This window comes from Nomascus leucogenys, chromosome 2 (assembly GCF_006542625.1).
Source record: "Nomascus leucogenys isolate Asia chromosome 2, Asia_NLE_v1, whole genome shotgun sequence".
NCBI classification, from domain to species: Eukaryota; Metazoa; Chordata; class Mammalia; order Primates; family Hylobatidae; genus Nomascus; species Nomascus leucogenys.
Window position 1 is genome coordinate 32852885 of NC_044382.1, and position 20302 is coordinate 32873186.

Genomic DNA, 20302 nt, shown 5'->3' on the forward strand with positions numbered 1-20302 from the left:
TATCTAAGTTCTTTTTTACAAACAATACTACAATATTTGTGAAGCATATCTTCCTTGTATACGATCCTTTATGTTATTTATGAGTTGTTTATCTAAAGTAGATTTTTTTTTTTTTTTGAAATGCAGTCTTGCTCTGTCACCTAGGCTGGAGTGCAGTAGTGTAATCATGGCTCGGTGCAGCCTCAACCTCTTGGGCTAAAGTGATCCTCCCACCTCAGCCTCCTGAGAAGCAGGGACTGCAGGCATGTGCTTCAGAAGATGAAGGTTTCAGGCATGTGTCACCATGCCTTGTTACTTAAAAAATTTGTTTTGTAGATATGGGGTCTCACTATGTTGCCCAGGCTGGTGTCAAACTCCTGGCTCAAGTGATTCTCCTACATCAGCCTCCCAAAGTGCTAGGATTCCAGGCGTGATTCCCTGTGCCTGGCCTAGAGTAGAATTTTTTAATATCAGGTTTATTGAGATATTATTTGCATACAATAAAACTTTTCTTAATGTATAGTTCTTTGAGTTTTGACAAACATATAGTTGTGCCATCACTGCCACAATTAAACTATAGAACATTTTAGATAGATTTAAAACAGTTAATATTACAAGACCAATCAATGGAGAAAGAATATTTCTTTCAACAAATGGTGCTGGGATAACTGGATATCCACATATGAAAGAGTGAAGTTAGATCCCTACCTCATGTAGAATACAAAATTAACTCAAAACAGATCAAATACCTAAATGAAAGAGTTAAAACTGTAACACACTTAGAAATAAACATAGGTATAAATCTTTGTGATCTGGGGTTAGGTAGTAATTTCTTAGATATGATAGCAAAAATTTAAGCAGCAAAATGAAAAATAGATAAAATTGACTTCATCAATTAGAAACTTTTGTGTTTCAAGGGACACTGTCAAGAAGGTGAAAAACAGGCTGGGTGCGGTGGCTCATGCCTGTAATCCTAGCACTTTGGGAGGCCAAGGCAGGCCGATCACTTGAGGCCAGGAGTTCGAGACCACCCTAGTCACATGGCAAAATCCCGTCTCTACTAAAAATATAACAGTTAGTTGGGTGTGGTGGCGCACACCTGTGGTTTCAGCTACATGGCTGGCTGAGGCATGAGAATAGCTTGAACCCAGGAGATGAAGGTTTCAGTGAGCCGAGATCGCACCACTGCACTCTAGCCTGGGCAACAGAGTGAGAGTGTCTCAAAAAACAAACAAACAAACAAACAAAAAAAACAAAAAAAGACACACAATAACAAGTGTTGGTTGTGGATATGTGGAGAAATTAGAATCCTTACATGTTTCTTATGGGAATATAAAATGGTGCAGCTGCTTTGGAGAACAGTTTTTCAGATCCTCAAAAAGTTAAACATAGAATTACCATTTGACCCAGCAATTTCACTCCTAGGTACTTCAAGAAAAATGAGAACATATATGTTCACACAAAAACTTGTACAAAACTTTCATAGCAGCATTATAATAGCCAGAATGTAGAAACAAGCCAATGTCCATCAACTGATAAATATGTAGCCCAATGTAATGTATCCACAAAATGGAATATTATTTAGCTACAAAAAGGGAGTGCTGATTTGTGGTTAAACATGGACAAGTTTTGAAAATATGTTAAAGAAGGCAGTTACAAAAGGCCACATATTGTATGGGTCCATTTATTTGAAAAGTCTAGAATGTGTAAATCCATAGTGACAGAATGTAGGTTATTGGTTGCCATGGGTTAGGGGGAGAGGAGTGTGATGAGTGACTGCCAGTGGGTACGGAGTTTCTTTTTTGGGGTGATGAAAATATCCTGGAATTAGTGTTGATGGTTGCAGAACTCTGCGAATATACTAAACCTCACTGAATTGTGTACCTTAAAAGGGTGAATTTTATGGCAAGTGAATTATATCTCAACACAGAAAACTATATAGCTGATTCTCAGGACATGCATACTTTTATTAGTTTATATAGTGTTTTAATTTGGGCTGCTATAACAAGAATACCATAGACTTTGTGGCTTACACGGTAAACATTAATTTCTCACAGGCCTGGAGGCTGGGAAATCCACCATCTAGGCACTGGCCTTTCCAGTGTCTGGTGAAGGCCATGTTTTTGGTTTGAAGATGCTACCTCCTCCTCATTGCCTCACATGGTGGATAGAGTGAGTTCTAGTCTTGGTTTCTTTTTATAAGGACACCAATCCCATCATGCAGTCTCTAACTCATGACCTCATGAAAACCTAATTACCTCCCAAAGACTCAGTCTCTTAGTACCATCCTGTTGTAGGTTAAAGTTTCAACACATGAATTGGGGGTGGCGGGGGAGGGCACTGACATGCAGTCATAACACACAGATTCTGTCACATTGCCTTCCAGTGTGTTAATATGCACATTTTACGCATGAGCATGTTCATTCCCATACAACGGTGTCAGCACTTATTCACATGCTTTTTAACTTTTGCTAGTATAATGGGTGAAAAATGATTAATTTTTTGAAATACGTTTAGAAAGCACTAAATGTTAATAGTGATTATTGCTGTGAACTGGATAATTATCTGTGTTTTTTGTTATTGTTCTGTGTGGTTTGAATTTTTTATTATATACTTATCATTTTATGGAAACAGTAAAGCCCTCAAGCCCAAACAACTATAAGCCAAAAATTTAAAATCCATTCTTAAGCCCAAATACTTGTCCAAATCATTACCGCTCTCCATAACTTTGGTCCTGTAGTGATAATTCTAGGATGCTGCAGCAGCCCGCTGAGTGGGTGTGAAAGCCATGTCTCATTGGCATCAGAGGTGGGCTTGCTCTGAACCACCCACTAGTTTTTCTTTCTTAGTCTCTCTCATGATAAGAGTTTCACATAGGGCATAGATGTTTGGGATTAAGTGTAAAGGCTGTGGCCAGAGAATAGAGCTCCTTTCTTTGTATGTAGAAATAGCAAAAGGATGGAATTGGCTGATTTTGTGCAAAAAAATCATTTCATCTACTTCGTTTTAGCCTTAATTTTTGCACATATTTGAGCTATTAGCTAGTCTTAAAAGGTGAACTAAACCTTCATCTGTGATATGTAAAATGACAATTAGCTCTGAAAATCCAGGGAGGACATCCTTTAGGAACAATTTTCCTTTGTGTGTTTTTCAAAAAGTATTTTAAAATAGTCGTTCTGATTCTAGAAACAATAATGCATGTGTCTTGTAAAAATATTAACCAATTCTGAGAAAAAAAGGAAAATTAATCATACCTGAAGATATTGTCTGTTTACATGATTTTCTTGATCCATTCCTAATTGAAACTTAGATTATTTGTTTTTGCTCTTACAGTGTCGTGATGAAAATCTCTGATTACATATTTTCCCACTTATTCAGTTATCATTTAAGGTAGATTGAGCAAAGTGAGATTTCTTGGTCAAAGTTTGTATGCATTTTATATTTTGGTACATATGACCAGACTTCTGTATAAGAGGGTTTGACCAGCCACATGTTTTTCTTTTTTTTTCTTTCTTTGGTTTGTTATGTTCCAGTCCTCTCCAAAACACTACCTTTTCTATCATTGACACAGCAGGCTAACACTTATTGATTCCTACTATGTCAAGGTCAAAGCTATATCCTTCACGTGCATTCTTTGGAGGCTTAGGTTAAATAACTTGCCTAAGGTGATACAGTCAGTAGGTTGCTAAGCCAAGATACGAATGCAGATATCGTAGACTCCACCTTGAGCACAGTGGTGAGGCAGGAATACAAACATTTACAAAGGATGGGTTTATCTTGTTCTGTAGAGTGCTTTGGATCCCAGGTATGAAGAATGGGTTTTGTCCCTTCAGCAACAAGCAGCCACACAGAGGTTTCTGAGTAGGAGCTGATATGCTGAAAGCTGGGATCCACATTCTAGAGAACTTAGTTTCCTTAGCTCTTGACATGGATTTAGAAAGGCATTTAGGCAGACATTCTAAATAAATGGGTAACGGGATGGAGTGGGGGCATCCAAGAAAGATTCATTATTACTTTAATTTCTTCCCTTTGCTAAGGAAATATGAGAGTAATGGCTAGCCACTGCACCCAGAATAGGGACAAGATTTTTTTTTTAAAGGGAATGAAAAAGCTGTCAGGGCTACTAAGTGTAAAATTAGACTTTCAAGCTGTGTGTTGGTTAGCAGGTGTGGGTGTGTGACTAGAAACCAGATGTCAATCTGTCCCTGTGCATGGCCTGTTGGCTCAATTCAGAGATGGGCTCAAAATAAGTTTCCTTTAGAAACTAAGCCTTTCTCAATGTCCTCTTTACATAGTTCTGATTTTGGCTTCCCACTGACATCTCTACAGTTGTGGCATCTTCTTGGGCGAGAGAACTACATTGGGCTTTCCCCCATCTGTACTGTCACACAACTGGATAGCTCTAATGTGCTTTCTTCCTTCGCTAATTTTATCCGACATTGTCTTCCTGTAGTTTTTATGGAATGGAATTTCTATTCTCTCCATAATAGGTACGGGAAGATAGGGTGATGTCCTGTTTCTCACTCATTTGACTCTCCCAGAACCCAGGTTGGCACTCCATGCCTCAGAGAAGCTCTCCTGTACTTACTTTATCCCTCCTCCTGTATCAGTTAGGCCGCCTTGTGCTGCAAGTAGCAGAAACCCTGACTCAGACAATACCAGCCATCCCTTACATGTGTTTACTATGTGTAGGCTCTGCTCTAAGTGCTCGATATATGTATGTATATGTGTGTGTGTATATGTGTGTCTATATTTAATCCTCCTAATAACCATGTGAGGTTGGAACTATTATCTTTGTTTTACAAACTGAGGCTAGAGATGTCAAGTGACTTGTATGAAATAAGATGGCCAGTAAGTGGCAGCATCAGATTCAAACATGGGCTGTTTGGCTTTAGAATCTGAGCGGTTGGCAGTGACACTGCCCTTCCTCTCACTAAGGAACTGCATTATCTCATAGCCAAGTGGGCAGTTTTTCCATAGCTCTTATTCTTTTGGCTCTACCTTTCTCTGTATGTCCACTTTTTTTTTTTCAAGTTTGAATTCCTCATGACTGTCAACATCATCTAGGAGCAGCATACTAATTTGTTCCACCTTTAATGAGAGAAAGAGCTATGTAGAGGAGGGAACCTGTCTCCTATGTAGAGGAGGGAACCTTTTGAGGAAAAAAGCCCTTCACCTGATGCTGATTGAGTTAACTTAGAACACCTGCTCCCCCAGACCAATCAGTGTTCAGAGGAATGATCTAGGTGTATTGGCAGATCCAGTCAAGATCTGCCCTTGGAGCTGGGGATGAGGTCATGTCCCTCTGAAGCACATGGGCTGCATGGGGGATGGTAGGCACCTGAACAGAAATAATTGGGGCATAGTAGAAGGGGACTCTGCACACCTTTTCTCCTCTTCATGTTTTCTTGGCACCATGCTGCCCATTGTCTTTATTTTGCTTTGGAAGTAATGGAAACTCACTACTGCAGATGATTACGGGGATATTTCTGTACCAGTGATCAGGCCTCCTAAGGGATAGGAACCAGGAATTGGAAAGCCAGCAAGACCTAAGGCAGCCTCATAGTCTCTTATTTTTCTGTGTCTGGCTATTTTGTCTAGTAATTTACAGATATGCTTTATTTACACCGCCAACCTGACTCCCTCCAGGCCTGCACAGGGTCTCTCCTCTCATGTCCTATGACACAGTAACTGAGTAGGCATCTGCGTTTAGAGTCCTACCTCTGCGCCAGGTGTGGCTCAATACCTATGATCCCCACACTTTGGGGGGCCAAAGTGGGAGTATCTTGTGGCCAGGAGTTTGAGACCAGCCTGGTGACATACCAAGACTTTGTCTCTACAAATAATAAAATAATTAGCCGAGCATGGTGCCACGTGCCCGTGGTCCCAGCTACTCAGGAGGCTGAGGTGGGAGGATCGCTTGAGCCTGGGTGGTCAAGGCTACAGTGAGCTGTGATCCTGCCATTGATTCCAACCTGGGCAACAGAGCAAGACCCCTGATACGGTTTCGCTGTGTCCCCAACCAAATCTCATCTGGAGTTGTAGCTCATACAATTCCCATATATCGTGGGAAGGACCCAGTGGGAGGTAATTAAATCATGGGGGCAGGTCTTTCCCGTGCTGTTCTTGTGATAGTGAGTAAGTCTCATGAGATCTGATGGTTTTATAAAGGGGGGTTACCCTGCACAAGTTTTTTTTTTTTTTTTTTTTTGCCTGCTGCCATGTAAGACGTGCCTTTTGCCTTCCACCATGATTGTGAGGCCTCCTCAGTCGCGTGGAACTGTGAATCCATTAAACCTCTTTCCTTTATAAATTACCCAATCTCAGGTATGTCTTTATCAGCAGCATGAAAATGGACTAATATAACTTCCGTCTCAAAGAGGCAAAAGAAGAATTCTGCCTCTGAAACTGTAACTATGTGCCCTTGTACAATTTGTGTCACTTCTCCACCCCTCGGTTTCTTCATCTATATGACGGGAATGATAACCCTTTCCCAGAGGGTGGTTGTATGGATTAAATGAAGTTGTACATAGAGAGAGCTTAAAATAGTGCCAGCCCATAGTGGTCAGCAGATATTAGTGTTTTGTATTATTACTTTTACAGTTGTTATTTTCATAATAAAAATTCTGATACCTTTGATTCTAATTCTCAGAATGTATTTAATACAGAAACAGCGTTTGTAATGATTTACTGTTACACTGCACAAATATGTTCATTGTGGAGTTTTGCATTCCCTCAGTACACATCTTTGGGGCTATGAGTGCCTCAATTTGAGAAGCACGGGACTGGGAAACTTGTATTTTAGTTCCAGAGTGAAATTTAAGCTCTGGAGAGAATAGTATTCAGGGTCAATGCAAGCAATTGGCATGGACTGAATCTGCTCACATTTCTGGTTTTCTTCTAGGTTCATGCAGTGATCTTGGCAGTTGTAGATTCAGGGGCATCACATAGGTCCTCTGATGCACTGCTCGAATGTGTAGAATGAGAGATGCCATGCTCGTGCTCTGTTTTGCCTTAAGACACTTGGGCCAAATCAGAAAAAAGAAAAGTGAATCTTAATCTGAAAAGAGGAAAAAATTAAAGTCAGCTTTTGTGGGAATATGCTTTATTATGTAGAGCAGGACACAGGCATTTACTTTGGAAAATGGAGAATGAAGTGTATTGTTTTAGACTTTTCAGAAGGAAGAAAAAAGTCATGGTTTTTACCCTCCAAAACCTTATGTTCTGAGATAGGTTTGTTAATTTATCATTTTGTGCTTGTGTCTGTTCTTTAAAATATATTTATTTGTTTCTGGTTCTTATTTATTACCCTTTTCCTCTTAATAGGTATTTGTTATACCATGTGGGAATATAATTGACATGCATTTGATTTGGTTTTAGTAATTGACATTTGCTTTATCCGAGTACTGCAATGTAATTCTGGAAGATAATCATCTAGTAAAAGTATTTTCTTCAGCTTTGCTCTTTCAGCATATGTGTTTTTATGCTAAGTAAAAACTTTCTGGTATCTTCAAGTTACTACCATCAATGGAGACCTATTCTATTCACGATGTTGTCGAACTGGGTTTTTCCTGCATTTGAGTAACAAGATTATTCTTCTACACTCAGCACAGCATTTCAATGGCCATGTCTTCAGCTTTCTACATCTAAAAGCTTCTGCTTATCCTCTGATGCTTATTTTTGACATTAAAAACGCTCAGCCAGGCTGGGCACGGTTGCTCACACCTGTAATCTCAGCACTTTGGGAGGCCGGGAAAGGTGGAAAAGCAAAAACTCTCCCAGGGCCCTGCATAGGCCCATGGCCAGGTTGGAGGCTGGCTCTTTGTCTCCAGGTGCTTATAGCCTCATTGAATGAAAACCATTTTAGGACCCCATTTGGCCCACCCTCTCCTGGGCAGAGTGGTTGGGCATAGTTGGGCCATGGCAGTGTGTCAAGACTTGATGAAGGGGCTGGGCACGGTGGCTCATGCCTGTAATCCCAGCACTTTGGGAGGCTAAGGCAGGCGGATTGCTTGAGCCCACGAGTTCCAGACCAGCCTGGGCAACATGGAGAAACCCTGTCTCTACTAAAAATACAAAAATTAGCTGGGTATGGTGGTGTGTGCCTGTGGTCCTAACTACTTGGTCGGGCTGACTGAGGTGGAAGAATTGCTTGAGCCTGGGAGGCGGAGATTGTAGTGAACCCAGATTGCGCCACTGCATACTCCAGCCTGGGTGACAGAGTAAGACCATGTCTCAAAAAAAAAAAAAAAAAAAGCTCAGCCTAGCAAAGTGTGTGTTAATAATTTGAATATATCCCTCGTGGAATATAGTAAAAAACAAGTAAAAATCAAACTTAAACACAGATTACATTAATGAGATGAGAAACTGTTCTTTTTTTTCCTTTTCTTTTTTTTTTAGACAGAGTCTTCCTCTGTTGCCCAGGCTGGAGTGCAGTAACACAATCACAGCGCACTGCAGCCTTGAACTTAGGGGCTCAAGCAATTCTGCCACCTCAGCCTCTGAGTAGCTGAGATATAGGTGTGTGCTATCATGCCTGGCTAATTTTTTTTTTCTTTTTTGTAGAGACAGGGTGTCACTGTGTTGTCCAGCTGGTCTTGAACTCCTGACCTCAAGTGAGCCTCTCGCCTTGACCTCCCAAAGTGCTGGGATTCCCGGCATGAGTCTCTGCGCCTGACTGCTGCTATTGTTGCGTCAAAACATTTTCATTACTACTGAAATTACTCATGAGTATTCTTCACTCTCTAATAGATATACATATAACTTTTTAAATGTTTTATTTTTGAATTTCTGGGTTAAAACGTCCTAAGTCTCAAATGTTCATCTGAAAAATCACAAATAGTATAATTTGCATGTGCTGAGGGCTAATTGGGCATATTTTTTGGTGTGTCCGTTTTTTCACCCTGCTCTAGAGTCTTTTTGGTTTTTTTTCCATGAGTGAATTCGGTAGTCTGGTGACTTCTGTGTGTTTTTAAGATTGGCACTGGCATTTTTGATTGACCTCCAGACCTGCTTTTACTGAAGTATTAAAACACTCTGGCTCTGCTGACTTAGGAATTATTTCTAAGCCCAGTCCTGGAGCTAAAGGGCTTGAGGGTATAGTTAACTAATAGCCTGAATAAATACTACCGTATTCGTCCCAAAACATGACTCCCTCTGCTCATATTGACCTTGATTTCCAGTGCGCCAGTGGATAATCAAACAATTAGCAGAAAGCACCGCCAATTATGAAAAGCCAAGCATTGAGGCCTTTTCTATACAAATATAATCATCTGGGCTGGAGTTTTATTTTTGGCTTAATAAGACTGCCCTCCAAAAGATACTCATTTGCCATTTGATGTTTGTGTTCGTATAATCAGAGTCTCCTCTGTTTTTGTATCCTGTACTAATTGTTTTGTGGTGGCTGTGCGCTGAGGTCACGGTTTACCACTGTATCCCCTGTATTTAGCACAGTGCTTGGCTCACAGAAGATGCTTCATCACCATCTGTCTAATGAATGATGAATGAAAACCTGCTAAAGGGGATGCGCATAGCACTTGTGGGCTGAAATGGGAATGGCGGGGGACGGGGGTTGTGGGTGGGAAAGGAAAAGAGAAGGAATTTGCTGCAGGGTAAGTGCAAACTGGGGAAGCCCAGTAGGATTTGGTAGGAAATGCCATGTAGAGAGAATTTCTACATTGAGCCAGTAATATGCGAGCTTCTCCTCTTGTTTCTGCTTGGTCATTTTATGTGCTCTTTGACTGTGGGAAAAGGGATAAAGCTGGCCTGAGCTCCCTCACAGAGTGATGTGAAGACTTAATAAGATAAAAAATAGACATGCTCTGCACATTTATAAAGCATCGAATAAATGTAAGTTGTTGGAACTGATGGGATTAAATGTTGTTTTCAAAGTGTGGTTACTGTTTAAAGTTACTGATTTTGAAAAGTAGAGTAAGCTGTTTTATTGAAAAGGGAAATGATAATTGAGCTAGAAACAATGATGTTTAGCCAAGAGAGCATTTGATGACATAAGTAGGAGCTTTTGAGATACAGTCCGACACTGCCTACAACATTTCAGTCTATGGCAGACTGCATATATTTAGGTGGTACCATAAGATTATATTGGAGCTGAAAAAGTCCTGTTGGCTAGTAACATCATAGTCATCTTAATATCATAGTGTGATGCATTACTCATGTGTTTGTGGTGATGGCAGTATAAACAAACCTACTGTGCTGCCAGTTGTGTAAAAGTGTAGTGTATGCAATACATAATACTTGATAATGGTGTATTAGTACATAATACTTGATAATGGTGTATTAGTCCATTTTCATACTGTTATAAAGAAATAACTGAGACAGGGTAATTTATACAGGAAAGAGGTTTAGTTGACTCACAGTTCCACATGGCTGGGGAGGCCTCAGGAAATTTACAATTATGGTAGAAGGTGAAGAAGAAGCAAGCACCTTCTTCACAAGGTGGCAGGAGAGAGATAGAGTGCAGGGGAAACTGCCACTTTTAAAACCATCAGATCTCGTGAGAACTCTCTCACTGTCAGCATGGGGGAAACCGCCCCCATGATCCAATCACCTCCCACCAGGTCCCTCCCTTGACACATGGGAATTACAATTTGAGATGAGATTTGGTGGGGACACAGAGCCAAACCATGTAAATGGTAATAAATGACTGTGTTACTGGTTTATGTAATTACAATACCATTTATTGTTGTTTTAAAGTGTACTCCTAACTTAGAAAATATTTTAAAAAGTTAACTGTAAAACAGCCTTAGGCAGGTACTTCAAGTGGTATTCTAGAAAGCATTGTTATCATAGGAGATGACAGCTTCATGTGTGTTATCGCCCCTGAAGACTTTCCAGTGGGATAAGATGGGGAGGTGGAAGACAGTGATACTGATGATCATGACCCTGTGTAGTCCTAAGCTAATGTGTGTGTTTTTGTGTTAGTTTTTAACAAAAATATTTAAAAAGTAAAAAATTAAAAATTGAAAAAAGTTAATAAGAATATAAAAAAATATTTTTGTACAGTTATGCAGTGTGTGTTTTAATCTAAGTGTGATTGCAAAAGAGTGAAAAAGTTAAAAATGAAAACATTTATAAAGTAAAAATGTTACAGTAAGCTAAGGTTAATTTATTATTGAAAAAAGAAGAATTTTAAAAATAAATTTAGTGTAGCCTAGGTGTACAGTATTTATAAAGTCTATAGCAGTGTATGGTAATATCCTAGACCTTTGCATTGACTCACCACTCACTCACTGACTTATGCAGAGTGACCTCAGTACTGCAGGCTCCATCATTCATGGTAAGTGTGTATCATTTTCTATAAACGGTATATACATGGTATGTGTCTTTTATACTGTACTTTTACTGTTCCTTTTCTATGTCTAGATACGTTTAGATACACAAATACCACTGTGTTGCAATTGTGTACAGTATGCGGTATAGTAACATGCTGTGCAGGCTTGTAACCTAGGAACAATAGGCTATACCGTCTAGCCTATGTGTGTAGTAAGCTATACCATCTAGGTTTATGCAAGTACACTCTATGATATTTGCACAACGATGAAGCTGCCTAATAAGGCATTTCTCAGAACATATCTTCATTGTTAGGTGATACATAATTGTATCTTAGTGGATGCCTGTTGACATTTTTTTCATCCTCCTTTTCGTTTGAGTTGTTTTGAGTTGTATATTGGCCCAAGATTCAGGGGCGGAGTTAAAAATGTAGATTCACCTTGGTAATTCTAGTTTTGTATCCCTGGGCTGGCTCATGAAAATCGACATTTTTAAAGTTCTCCTGATGAATCTGTTGAGTAGCTAGATTTGGAATCCCTGATAAATAGTAAGTATCCCATGGTCCCAGTGGTAAGCAAACATACAGCTGGCAGCCCTTTTGGAACTTCATTTTTTGCAAAACTCTTGTTAATCTTATAAAGCATGATCAGTTAATATTTTGGCTATCTAGCAAACACTAAACACTTTCAGTGGAAACACCTGCTGAAAAGTCAAAATTCATATGAGGGCTCTACTGAATTTATGCAAGAAGAATGATCAATGGAAATAAGGGATTAGGAGGGGAGACTTCAGTAAGTATGATTAGTGTCAACACTATATTGCATTTTCTGCTCTTAGGAAACACAGATGCCAGTTAAATTTTTTTCTTTTGTTTGGTTACCTTTTGTAGCTATAGGAAATAAAAAATTTTGTTATTAAAAATTATGATACTTTATTAACCAGGCATTGAGATAATGCAGAATAACCTAAAGATCTCGAGACAATAGAGAGGAACCTGGTGACAATCTAGACTTAGGGTCTACCTCCTCCATTGGGCAGACAGTCAGCACCAGCTGTGAGTGGGATGCATGCACTGTTGGGCCTGATATCCCAAGACAAGCCTCCACCTAAGCTAGTTTACAAACCATTGAGTAATTTGAAGCTTCGCCATCAACTCAGGATGCCCATAAGCTTTCACTAAATAGACACTTTTCTAGGTAATAGGGTTGTGGGAAGGGACATGGGATCTGAAGTTAACTGTGTTAATAGTGGCCCTGTCACTTATTTTTGTATGACCATCAGTAAGTTTGCCTCTTGGAACCTCAGTTTTTTTAATCTGTAAACTCGGGTTAATATTATATACCTTATAAGACTGTTGTGAGAATTAACTGAAAGGCATGTATATAAAAACTTAATACAATGCTTTACCACAATAGGCTATGACAATATGTTAACTGTTATTATTAATAATCAGTTCTTTTCTTTTTTGAGACAGAGTCTAGCTCTGCTGCCCAGACTGGAGTGCAATGGCGTGATCTTGGCTCACCTCAACCTCCGCCTCCTGGGTTCAAGCAATTCTCCTGCCTCAGCCTCCCAAGTAGCTGGGTTTACAGGTGTGTCCCACCACACCCAGCTAATTCTTTATGTTTTTGGTAGAGATGGGGTTTCATCATGTTGGCCAGGCTCGTCTCAAACTCCTGACCTCATGATCTGCCTGCCTCAGCCTCCCAAAATGCTGGGATTTCAGACGTGAGGCATATTAATAATCAATTCTTAAATACCATGTTTTAAGAGACAGAGCCAGACTGTCCTGAAATGTATACTTGCACTAACCTGCTGAGCCTCTGAGATTCTATCATTTAATTTATTTCTTAGTGTTATGGCATACCCTGTTGATACTCATTGTTAATAATTTAGGTAACAACCTGTTGGTTTCTGGGATGGGTTAGAAGAACAGCTCAGAGGGAAAGTGCTTAGGAGAGGAGGTCAGAGAAGGATGGTAGAATGTTTGGTTTCACAGTGCAGAGTGTGGGGTAGCAGGGTAGGACAGGAGTCTGGGAAGTTGGGAGGCTTCTGCTCCAAGAGCTTTGAATGTCAGAACTGGGGCGGGAAGGGGTTCATTCCCTTCAGTGCCAAGTGGTTTATGGTGATTGAGTTCCATCTAGAAGTTAGTGAATTACAGAGTCTTGGAGTTGGCTTGGGCTGGATTTTCACAGTGGTTATTTGACTTCTCAGCCACTGTGCTTTTTTTTTTTTTTTTTTTTTATATACTTTAAATTGGTATAATAATGGTAGTTGTAGTAGAACAGCATAATTATTACTAATGTTAGTACTGTTTACTCACATTTGTTGACTGCTTACACTTAGCACTTTGAGTGCTTTCCACATATTGCCTTATTCAACCTTGAGAGAACTCATGAAATAGGTATTATTAACCCCATTTTACAGAGAACAGCAAACTTCACAGAGCTTCAGGAACTTACTACGTGGGTGGGTAGGCAAGCTAAAACAAGATGTGAATGTAAATGGTCTAATTCCAGGAGCCCACTTTCATTCCCTGTCTTAAAGACATATATATATATATAGTGTGTGTGTGTGTGTGTGTGTGTGTGTGTGATTTTACACATATAAATACACATGTTCATGTTAAGGCTGAAACTGCATAGCATGTATTGAGAGCTCTGCAAATTGCATTGGTTTTCTGTGGAGGCAGTTATGTAAATGGGTTCAGACAGACAGCATGGGAGAGACTATATAGTCTGCCATCGTGGAGCAGCAGTGAGTCAGGAAGTCTCTGCGGCAGCAGCAGAGCCAGGGAGTTGGTCAGGAGTGAGTGGGCAGTCTGACTTGAAGACCCCGTGTTTCCTTTGGGACCCCTATTTCTGTGTGCTTACAGGAGAATGCTAAAAACATGATTAGAACTGAGGTCATCACAACAAGAGTATCTGTGGAACATTTTTTTCCCCCTCAAAGACACTTTAATTAGATTCCCATCACGAAAACAATTAGGCAAGATTTGCCATACCTAACCAGTCAATAATTCAAGGACAGGATCTCATTAAGATCTTTTGCTTTCCCGGAAACTGCCATTTTGTGGATTCAGCACTGGTGGCTGCATGCTCTGGGGATTAATTCCTGATCCGTATTTCCCCTGAACTTTTTTATTTTCTCAAATCCAGAAGAAAACAAATTTTTAAATGACTGCATAAGCTGCCCTTCATTTTCACAACGGTGTTCTGGGATTTGAGTTGTGCTTTCTCTGTCACAGTTCCATTGGGTTTTGTTTTGAATTACACCCACTAAGTGGACAAAGCAAGAGATGGGACTCAGATACAGGCACTGCTTGAGTGGGTGAGCCTCACTCTCAGATTTTGTAGGTGGCTTATCCCACAGTCAGGTGAAGGTTGTCTTCTGTTGACCTCAGCCGGTGGAACTCCTGTGATATCTGGTTCATTTTCCCTGACACAAGTATTGAGATGTATTATACATTTCTTGCCTTCTTTTGGTTCTTCACTTTCTCTTCCCTACACTCCCTCCATCTCTTCATTCTTTCCTTCCCAAATGCATTATTGATTTCCTACCATGTGCTAGTCTTTGCAGTTGAAATTGAGGATTCAACGAAGAAAAAATAGATACGACCATTTAGAAAAACATTTGGCCTGATCTATTAAAGTTGAAACTGTGCATGTGCTATGGCATAGGTAACTGACTGCTGGATACTCCAGAGATACTTGTGCACATATATGTCTGGTTATATTATAAGCATTTTCATAACAGCACTGTTGATAATAGCCATAAACTGAGTCCATTCTAAATATTTTCTGTAGATTGGATAATTTGGAGTGTTTTCAATCAGTAGAACACTATGTAGCAATGAAAATGAACAAACAACAACTACATGCAACATTGTAGATGAGTCTTATACACATAAGACTGAGCACATGGGCATTATTCACCCTGCCGTAATAGGCAGTGACATGATCAGTGTGTGCTTAGGAAGTTGACTTTTGTCAGTATGGAGTTTAGGGAATTCATGCTGGAGACAGGGACCCCATTGGGAGGCACTTTGCAATGGTCCTGGAGAGAGAAAATTCTATGCCAAGCCCAGGCAGTAGCAGTAGCAAGGAAGAGAGTAACATGGATTGTTGAGGGACATCACAAGTGAAATAAGCACAATCAGGTGACTTACTGGATGTTTAGATTGATTCTAGAGAGGGGACCGTCTAACATGTTGCTAAGATTTCTAATCTCGTGGACTAGAAAAACAGTTATGTCATTCACTAAGAGCAGAGGAAGACTAGGATTTTGAGGTGATAGCTAGTGAATCCTCATGACATTAAGCTATGTGACCTTGGGCAAGTTATTTAACATCTCTTTGCCATAGTTTCTTCATGTATAAAAGAGAGAAAATAATTTTCAAAGCATAGCAACCTCAGAAGATAATACAATGTCTGATATAGAATGTACACTGTTAACGATACTGGGTTTTGAGGAGTAAGTATGACCCTGAATTTGTAATATCATAAATGTGATGGAGAGTCCTCCCTGTAGGCTTCTCAGAGATGAAAGACAGGTGAAGGAAAACCTGAGTCATCCTTATATGTCTTGAGGATGATGAAACACTATGTACTTTCAAGTACAGGGTGGGGAGAAAGTCTTAAGACATGAGCTACAAAGAAACGAGATTACATAACGTCAGAAAAGAAAAGCCAAGAGGTGATTTAACAAGACTTTAAATGAAGAGCAAGCCAGAAGTTAGCAGGTACTGTTGCTGAAAATGGTTTAAAAGGCACAGAGCCATTTATAAAATGCTTTATTTATTTATATAAAAGTGATACTCAGGGTCTTTTTACTTAATAGACTTTTTGGTGATTGCCAAAGGAATACATATTTTTTAAATAGAAAATTTATAAACCACTAAAAAGAACAAAGCAAGTAAATAATATATATAATTCTAATGCCCTAATATTGTTAACATTTTAGCTCTGTTAACTTACTTATCTGTCCATCCGTCCATCCATCCATCTATCCATCTTGTCTTTTTTTTTAAATGAAGCTGAAATTAAACCATATGTTTTGTAAACTGCTGTGTTTTGCACAGAACTTAAATGGAGATGAATTCTAGTGTGAAGGATTTAGGTTAGCTATTTGTAGTAAGAAGAGTGTCTGATGTGCTTTATCAATGAGTTATTGAGGGAAAGTGCAATATTTTCTTCTCTGGCAGTCTTAAAATATAATAGGATAAACTCTCATCTCGTTGATGGCAAGGGCATGACCCTGCTTTACTGCTCTGTTATTCTCTGATATGTGGACAAAACCCTAGAGTGCTTTTCTGAGGACTTACTTCTCCCAAAAGTGGCAGAAAGAAATATTGGTTAGAATATGATGTAAGAGACTCTTATTAATCCCTCACCTACATTTGCCTTCAGGACTGAAGACTGAGGAGTTCATCTCTCCCAAGAGTGTGAGACTGCTCAACTTTTCATTTCTCAATATTAAAATCACTGTAAAATTCTATTCTGACTAATCCAGAATAAAGACAGGAAAGATTAGTGTCACCAGGATATAGTTTTACATGAGAAAATAATTTTAAATAGGCTTAAATCTAATGGGTGAAAACTGCTTAGACGGAAGGTATTTATGTCAGATTGGATGGGATAACTCGTGTGTGTGTGTGTGTGTGTGTGTGTGTGTGTGTGTGTAAGAGAAGGGGAGGAAAGGGAAGGGGGAGAGGGAGAGAGGAATTCTGAAGGCTTCCTTTTACTGTATGCATGATCTAAATGTAGAGGCTACTGCTATTAGCGAGGTCTAATTAAGAGGTTTTAATAACCATTTTGACCAAAATGACAGTTTGTAGGATCCAGTATTTTCTCAGATTTTTTTTTTGATTGTTTCAGTGCATGTGCTCATGTATACGTGCATATAAACACATGTCAACTATACATACAGGAGACGTGGCTCTCATTTCCTTTCCACAGAGATGTAAGGTTGGGAAAATGTTTTCTGTGTTGAATATTTTTTATTACAAAGAAATTGAATTAATTCATTTAACAAATGCTCATTGAACTCATTCAGTGTAAGCACTGTGGTGAACATGGGGGATAGGAGATTGTCTAAAAGCATTAAGGAATGGCAATGAGCATTTTAGTCAGTGGTGCAGATGTGACTATTAATCTATACCTGGTACTTGGTGTCCTCAGAAGAGAAGCCACCATTACCTTCAGGGTAAAGCCTAAACTTCTCAGCCTGAGGCCATTTGCAGTCTTGTCTTCAATTATTCTTTCAGCCTCATACCGTAACATCTCCTACACCCACCTTATGCTCCAGTCATTCCTGTGGGAAGAATTTGTCAAGCCCCATGCCATGTACTGGGCATTTTTAGATAACCTGTGGCTCCTCAGACATCTCTCGTCCTTCACGCCTCCTTACCTGGGTCCTTGTGGTTTTCCTCTGATGGAATGCTTCACCTCCAATTGTTGACACTCTCCCACTTGTCTCTGTGTCTTTTCCACTAGCCAGTGAGATCCTGGAGGAGAGAGACCATCTCCTTTTCTGTGGGCCTCTAGCAGTCAGTATGGCACTTAGCATATAGTAGCCATGTAGTCAGTGTGTTGAACAAATGAATGAATGAGGCAAAGTTAAGTGTAATCCAAATCTGTAGTGGTGATGAGCTCCCTTAGCTTTTGTTTATTTAGGAACACTTAATTTCTCTTTCGTTTTTGGAGGATAGCTTTGTTGGATATAGTATTTTCGTCTTGTAGGTTTTTTTTTTTTTTTTAAATTTCAGTATCTTGAACATGTCATTGCATTCACTTCTGGCCTGCAAAGTTTCTGCCAAGGAATCTACTGAAAATCTTATAGGAGCTTAATGTGATGAGTTGCTTTTCTCTTACTGCTTTCAAGATTCTCCCTTTTTCTGTTACTTTTTTTTTTTTTTTTTTTTTTTTTGGAGACGGAGTCTTGCTCTGTCGCCCAGGCTGGAGTGCAGTGGCACGATCTCGGCTCACTGCAAGCTCCGCCTCCCGAGTTCACGCCATTCGCCTGCCTCAGCCTCTCCAAGTAGCTGGGACTACAGGTGCCCGCCACCACACCTGGCTAATTTTTTGTATTTTTAGTAGAGACGGGGTTTCACCATGGTCTCGATCTCCTGACCTTATGATCCGCCCGCCTCGGCCTTCCAAAGTGCTGGGATTACAAACGTGAGCCACCGCGCCTGGCCTTTTTCTGTGACTTTTGACAGTTTGATTATAATGTGTCTTGGTGTGAGTCTTTTATATATATATATATATATATGTATACATATATATATATATATAAATAATACTTTAAGTTCTATGGGACATGTGCACAACGTGCAGGTTTGATACATAGGTATACATGTGCCATGTTGGTTTGCTGCACCCATCAACTCATCCTTTACATCAGGTATTTCTCCTAATCCTATCCCTGCCCTAGGCCCCCACCTACCGACAGGCCCTGGTGTGTGATGTTCCCCACTCTGTGACCAAGTGATCTCATTGTTCAATTCCCATCTCTGAGTGAGAACATGTGGTGTTTGGTTTTCTGTCCTTGTGATAGTTTGCTGAGAATGATGGTTTCCAGCTTCATCCATGTCCTTGCAAAAGACATGAACTCATCCTTTTTTATGGGTGCATACTGTTCCATGGTGTGTATGTGCCACATTTTCTGAATCCAGTCTATCATTGATGGACATTTGGGTTGGTTCCAGGTCTTTGCTATTGTGAATAGTGCTGCAATAAGCATACGTGTGCACATGTCTTTATAGTAGCATGATTTATAATCCTTTGAGTATATACCCAGTAATGGGATGGCTGGGTCAAATGGTAATTCTAGTTCTAGGTCCTTGAGGAGTCGCCACACTGTCTTCCACAATGGTTGAATTAATTTGCACAGATGTGAGTCTTTTTGAATTTATCCTAGTTGAAGTTCATTGAGCTTTCTCAATTTGTATGCCAATTTCCTCCCTCGAATTTGGGGAATTTTCAGCCATTATTTCTTCAAATAGGCACTCTGCTTCTTTCTCATGCTTCTCATTCTGAGATTCCCGTAATGTGGATAATGATCTGTTTGATGATGTCTTGTAAGTCCCTTAGGCTCTCTTGACTTTTCTTTATTCTTTTTATTTATTTTTTGGTCCCTGACTCAATAATTTCAAATAACCTGTCTTTAAGTTTGCTGATTCTTTCTTCTGCTTGATCAAGTTTGCTATTGAATGAGCTCCTCTAGTGAATTGTTTTTTAGTTCCATTATTGTATTCTTCAACTCTGGAATTTCTGCTTAGTTCTCATTTTTCTCATAGTTTCTGTTTGTTGATAGTCTCATTTTGTTCTTGCACTTTATTTTTCCTGATTCCTTTAGTTGTCGATTTTAGTTCATGGAGCATTTTAAGATGGTTATTTCAAGTTCTTTGTGAGGTAATTCATAGATCTCTGTTTCTTTAGGGTTGGTTTCTAGAGATTTATTTTGTTTCTTTGATTGGGCCATGTTTCCTTGTTTCTTTGCATGCATCGTGATCTTTTGTTGAGGTTTGGGTATATAAAAAAACAGCCACTTCTCCCAGTCTTATGGACTGGCTTCATATAGGGAAGACCGTCACTGGACAGCCTAGCTTGAGATTCTGGGGGCCTCTCAAACCTTTTTGGGGGATGCATCTTCTCTGGGCTTGGGTGTAATTTCCCAGTCACAGGGGACTGCCCCTGTTCTCAAGAGCCCTGATCTTTTGTTACCCTTGGTGTCTGTCTGAGGTACTGCAGGTTCTCTAGTGTAACAAGCCACCATGCTTGCTTTTGAAAGTATATTGCCATTTCGTTTAGCACTCTGAGTCATGCCCCTCTTAAAGACAGAATGTTGGATGCACAGTTAGCCCTTTTCTATCCCTCCTGAGGGAGAAGCCAGAAGCTGGGATTTTTTTCTTGTCTGCGTTACACTATGCTGGGTGGGAGGGAGCTATCATAGGTAAAAGCAACAAAGTTTCTTATCTGCTTTGATGTGGCTCTTCTTGGCTTTGCACCCACCTGGGGTGCTGCTAATTCTT

At 39.8% G+C, this 20302-nt stretch overlaps 1 protein-coding gene across 3 annotated transcripts in view; it reads left to right on the plus strand.

Annotated features, from left to right (window-relative positions):
* Positions 1-20302, plus strand: part of PRELID2 (PRELI domain containing 2) — a 75532-nt gene that overhangs the window by 18095 nt on the left and 37135 nt on the right. The gene's annotated exons all lie outside the window — the stretch shown is intronic.